Below are 6332 nucleotides of genomic sequence, written 5' to 3'. Positions count from 1 at the left end.
CCCCGGCCATCAGACGTGTCTCATGTAACACTTCCTGGGCAGCCTTGCCTGACCTTCACATTAAGCTGGTTGCCTCTGCTATGCGTTTGTTTGCTCCGGTGACAGCGCCTCATTGCAGTTGAGGGTTTAGTGGCCCCTGCCCTTACTAGGCTGCCAGCTTTCTGAAGGCAGGATGTGAATCTGCCGGGTTAGTCATGCCCCGCAACCCTGTGTTCCTGCCCCGCCACCTCACAGGGGCAATTTTCTTTTTTCCTTTTTAACCTTTTTAAAAAACTGTCCTATAGTTAATTGACCATGTTGCGTAAGTTTCAGGTGTACAGCAAAGTGAATCCGTTATATATAGACAGGTTTATAAGTATGTGGAAAACTGAATATATATATGTTCTTCTTCAGATTCTTTTGCATTATAGGTTATTACAAGATATTAAATATAGTTCCCTGTGCTCTACAGTAGGTCCTTGATGTTTATCTATTTTATATATAGTAGTGTGTATATGTTAATCTCAAATTCCTAATTTACCCCTCCCCCCCGTTTTAACTTTTCTGTGTCTGTCTCCTTATTTGTAAAATGTGAAAATATAACACAACATTCCTCGTAGTTTGGAGGATAAACGACTGAATGTGTGTGTGCTAGGTGTTCCTGAGAACAGCGTTTGGCGCATAGCAAGCCTAGGTAAGCGATGGTTTGTGTCATTCCTCTTGCTGGCAGACATAGTAGTCGAAGTGGTATCTCCAGCACTGAGCAGAAGACTGAAGTCCTCTGTAAGATAAGAAAATCTGAAGGTGCTACAAGCGGCCTGGCAGTCAGTTTGGATTAAGCTCACCTTTATCATTTTGCAGATGGCGAAACGGGGGGCATGTGTAATCCCAATTTCAGTCTTATCTCTGACTTTACTGGCCTCCAAGGCAAATATTTAATGTTAGTTTATAGCTGACACTAACAGCTTCTGTTAATATTTGATAAAGGCGAGAAAACGAAACTCTTCTCATCAGAAGAGGTGATTAGGTTACAACTAATAATAGTTACACCTCAAGTCCCATACAGTATGGGACTACTGGCTAATTCTCATGAAAGCCTTGCTCATCTAGCTGTTTTATTAAATAAAGTGCAGCCCCCAGGAAATTGAGCCATATATGTGCATCTTTCCTGTGGACCCGGGGAGCTCATCCATCACCTCGTCACCTCCTGCTGGCTGTGACACTCTCCTTGGACCCATGGCTGGACTTTGCTGACTCACCAGGCTGCTGGCTTCCCTGGAGGGAGCCTCCCAGCAGAATCACCTCATGCTTCTCTGGGGCTCCTCTCTCCGCCCTCTCTCCTTCCCCCTCCTCCTCCACAGAGCCCACCCTAATGCACAGGGCTGACTGAGCTAGCCTTTGCCAAGGTGCCAGGAACAGTCGGCAGATGATTAAAACCTCTTTCACACAGAACACGTCTGGGCCCACAGATGCACAGTTAGAACGTTTTAGAGCTGGAGACCAAACTGTCTCCTGTCCATCTACACAAAGGCAGGAATAACCAGAACAAGGTTAATTTTTTAAATGCAAATCTATACTTTTCACCTTTTTCTCAAGGTTGTTTCTATGCCTCTCATTTCTTTCTCTGCCTTCAATCACCCTCTTTTCCCCTCGGGGATTTTTTGGTTGCTGCTGTTGTTTTCTTTTTTTCTTTCTTTTTTGTTTTTTGCCCCAAGTCTGGTCTAAAGGAGTTCTGTTCTCATTTCCTGTTTCCTCTCTAAGGGTATGACGCTATGGGAACACCTAGCCAGAATTTGGCAGAAAGGCATAAAAAAGCAGAAGGAATCAGACCCGTAAAGTGAGGCTCCCCACCCTGAAAACACTGCTCTGGAGAGTTCCACCCGGCATTCACCCAATGCTCATAGACACAGGAACATGAGTCATCAATGAGACAGTGCTACCACCCGCCTTTCTCCCCCCAGCCTCCCTCAAAAAGATGAGGAAGTGGCCTCTGACAATGGGATGTATGAACAAGAGTTCCCCACATGGCACAAGGCATGAGAACTTCTGCCGCAGACTTCTTCTCTGGTTAGGGGATGCTGGGCTCATGTTTGGTTTTCAAACCTCAAATCTGAAGAAAAATGTCACTCGAAATATGATTTGTAGGGAATAATAGAAAGGCTGATTCAGAAGGAAAAACAAAGGCCAAATAGTACTACTGTTATATGGCTTCTATGATTTTTTAAAAATAATTATAATTTTAAAAGGAATATTTGGCAATTCCGAGAAAATGAAATGAAAAGAGCAATAACTGCCTTTAAAGCACACAAAGCAATATGATGGAAGAAAAAAAGATCAATTAGCCACACTGGTCAATAAAGCTGGAATGAGATGAAATTAAGCTTTTGCCCAAAGAAATGTTTGATTAAGGATTCCAAAAAGCTCTCTAATTGTGAGGAAAGGAAAGAAGATTCTGAGGTGAATCTGACAAGGGAGGTTACAATTCGTTAATGCCGCAGATTGAAATGAGAAACCCAACAACTAGAGTTGGTTAGGACAAAACAGCACCACTCCTAAAATGGATAATTATGCTCCATTCTCTAGTTAAAGGGATCTAGACCAGCTTTAACATCTTTAGCCACGTTCTTTCCAGATATCTCAGAACCATGAGCGTGAATATGCATGGCTAGACCAGCCCTCAACGCACTCCACTGTGAGCACAATTCATCAAGGGAAAAGGGCAATTCATCAATTCATCAAGCATTTCTTCTCCAAGCTTTGATCCCCTAGGACGCCAAACAATATCTGCTAATGATCTGTTCAACATCCATAACATCATCTTGGGAAAAATACGATTTTAGGCAAATTGAAAATAGGAAGGATTAGAAACGATTAGACAGTCTATAACTGTACAACCCATCTATGGCTAAAAACTATGTTTCTGGGACTTCCCTGGCGGTCCAGTGGTGGTTAAGACTCCATGCTTCCGCTGCAGGGGGCGTGGGTTCGATCCCTGGTTGGGGGACTAGGACCCCACATGCCACATGGCAAGGCCAAAAAAAACCACAACTATATCTCTGTTTCCTTTGATTCCACCAGCAATCTAGAAAGACTTAATATTCATTGGTTATTCAGAAAATGTTAGCGTTCAGGATTGATACACTGAATCTCTTTTCTTTTTCTGGTCTTTTCCGCCCGAGGGGAGAGAATGCCTCCAAATCTCAGGCTGATATTCATCACCTCGCAGCCAACAGCTGTTCCCCACAACCAGACCTCCTGTTCCTGGGACCCGTCATTCCCACCTCCTTCCTTGCTGAGGAAAAGCAGACTTTTCTGGAATTGGCAGTAAACTGGCATTTTTCTCTACTTGTATCCTAAAGAAAAAGAAAACCTGTTTCAGAGAACAAGAAGTAGATTCCCCCAAAACAAACTCTTTAAGTAAGCAGTGTGTGTGCCTTGGTTATAAGCCACAAGCAATGAAAGGGCATATCTATGCATGAACTGGCAGTTCCCTGGGTCTTGTCATTCTCACCAGAGAGGCAGACTCAGCAAACCAATTAACTAATTAAACCAATTAACCAAATGTGTAATTAACCTTGAGAACAGAGATGTCAACACAAGCCCAACAAAGAAATTACCCTCCTTCTGGAATTGCCTGGTGGCTTTTAAGACTTATTGTTATCTGTCTTAAAGGCATATCCACAAAGAAAAAATTCTCTGGGCACAGAATTAGTGGCCAAGCAATAATATCATATAGATGGGATGGAATCAAGCCAAGGGCAGTGTTTCCCAACCCCATTACAGTCCATTATCTGTCAGTAAATACACAAGAGTTTTGGAGGACATTGTCCACAAAACACTGGCCAATTCATGGTCATTTCTTTTGAGGACACACATGTCCATTATGAAGAACAGGGGAATGGCTCGAAATTTTCAAACTAGCCCCTACAAGAAGATGGTCAAGCACTTGGTAATTCAAACAATTGGTCCTAGGAGAAAAGGAACCAAGAAAGGGATGACAAAAATGTTTGTAGAGGTTTAATCTGTGCACAGAAATCCCCAGAAAGATGAACTGGTGCAACTGTAGGAACACTTGGCTCCATGCAGTTCTGTGGAAATTCATCTTTGCCAAACAGTAAATTCACGCCTTTCCATAATCACTTTTAAGTAGCTCACCCTACAAAATTTGGGTTTTCAAGTAGCTTCAGGAATGTTATTTAGCATTAATGATGTAAAAGACACTGAGCTAAGCCTGTTTTCTTTTAGTAGCTTAGCTTATATTTAGGGGTAAAACTCAGAAAAAAAAAGGTAACCTACAAAAATTTATACGTTAAGAACTGAATAGGTAATATAGACTAGCGTCAAATATCTAATGACTGAGGGAGAATGACTGAGTGAGGCAGACTGAGACTTAGACCACTACTTATCCCATTTCAGAGAAACCAAAATCGTGATGGAGAGGTACATACAATCAAATCATTTGCAGGGGAAGTGAAAGCTAGAGCATTAGGAAATGTGAAGCTTATCAGGAGAATAAATATGTATGTGAAATCTCATACTGGATTTTCCTGTTCCACTTTCATAAAAGATGCAATTTTCGACATTGACCTTGGGCAAGATCAAAGCTCACCTGTGCTAAGTCAGCACACACTTTCTAATCCTTAAGTAAAAAGATACACTTGCGAACAGTAACGCTCAGCCAAGTTCACAGACTCTGCACACAATCAGGGACTTAAAGAGTAATTTATAACCAGGCAAGGATGTTTAAGGAACCATGTTTCATTCTCTAAACCAAGGATCCCGTTCCTGCCCCAAGTGTACAGCAAGCATGACTTCAATTAACCTCTCTGGGCCTCCATTTCCCCATCTGAAAAAAATGAAGGGGTTTTGGAATAGAACATCCTGTGATCCTTCTCATGGTTCACATAGACTGTTTTTATTTTCCACCAATAAGGGACGAGACTCTCTGACAACAAACACTCCTAATACTTTGGATCAACCAGAACACTGAAAATTTGGTCCAAAAAACCTTTCTTAAGATAAAGAGATAGCATTTCCCTGAGAATAATTCCAGTCTCATTGAAACTTTAGCCAGGGAACTTATCAAATAAAGAAACAACCTAGTTCCAGACTGCGGGCAGAGTTCAAGAAAGTCAAACCCACGGCCTCATGGGAATTTAGAATTACACAGTTGTTGGTCAGGTTGAGAGTAAAGAATGTGAAGCTGTTTATCCGAGATTCTCCAAGACCATGTGAGCTGGGGCTCAGTGTTTTACAATCATATAATTGAAGAAAGCAAACTTCTAAAAAGAAGATGTGTATCCTCTCCTAGAGACTATGTACTGCTGAGTGAAGCACTATCCTCACTCAATGGGCTCTTGTTTATCTCCGCCGCACCCCCAAAACAAGATGGCGTCCACACAGGCTGAGTCTCGAGCATGGATGGATGGTGGTAATAAGAGGCTGAATTCCAGTTCTAAGTAAGATGCTTCATACAAATAAAACAGATTTTGTTCTATCTCTATGCAAATCAAGTGCCTTAGTACTGACATGGTATGGATTTGTTAATAATTATAATGTTTGATGTACTGTTAATATTACATGTGAGATGTTCGAATGTTTTAATTCCATTGAATAAATTCTGAGACAATCAAAAAACATTAAAAGTAAGTCTATGATACATATCATTATGTGTATAAAAACATGGGTGAGTCTGTTTGGTAGATTGGGTGGCTTATAAACAACAGAAACTTTTTTCTCACAGTTCTGGAGGCTGAGAAGTTCAAGATCAAGGCTCTGGTAGATATGGTATCTGTTTCATAGATGGCCATATTCCTACTGTGTCCTTACATGGCAAAAGGGGGAAGGAGCTCTCTGGGTCTCTCTTTTTTTTTTTTTTCCTGAATTTTATTTTATTTATTTTTTTATACAGCAGGTCCTTATTAGTCATCAATTTTATACACATCAGTGTATACACGTCAATCCCAATCCCCCAATTCATCACACCACCACCCCGCCACTTTCCCCCCTTGGTGTCCATAGGTTTGTTCTCTACATCTGTGTCTCAATTTCTGCCCTGCAACCGGTCCATCTGTACCATTTTTCTAGATTCCACATATATGTGTTAATATACGATAATTGTTTTTCTCTTTCTGACTTACTTCACTCTCTATGACAGTCTCTAGATCGATCCACGTCTCAACAAACGACCCAATTTCGTTCCTTTTTATGGCTGAGTAATATTCCATTGTATATATGTACCACATCTTCTTTATCCATTCGTCTGTCGATGGGCATTTAGGTTGCTTCCATGATCTGGCTATTGTAAACAGTGCTGCAATGAACATTGGGGTGCATGTGTCTTTTTGAATTGT

The 6332-nt window shown here is 41.3% G+C and overlaps 1 pseudogene; it reads right to left on the bottom strand.

The window, feature by feature from the left end:
* Window positions 1–2558: 2558 nt before the first annotated feature.
* LOC102992436 (cell division cycle protein 20 homolog) overlaps window positions 2559–6332 on the bottom strand; it is an 11971-nt pseudogene continuing 8197 nt past the window's right edge.

This window comes from Physeter macrocephalus, chromosome 8 (genome assembly GCF_002837175.3).
Source record: "Physeter macrocephalus isolate SW-GA chromosome 8, ASM283717v5, whole genome shotgun sequence".
NCBI lineage: Eukaryota > Metazoa > Chordata > Mammalia > Artiodactyla > Physeteridae > Physeter > Physeter macrocephalus.
The sequence above is the reverse complement of the archived record's forward strand: the minus strand, read 5'-3'. Positions and strand labels throughout refer to the sequence as shown.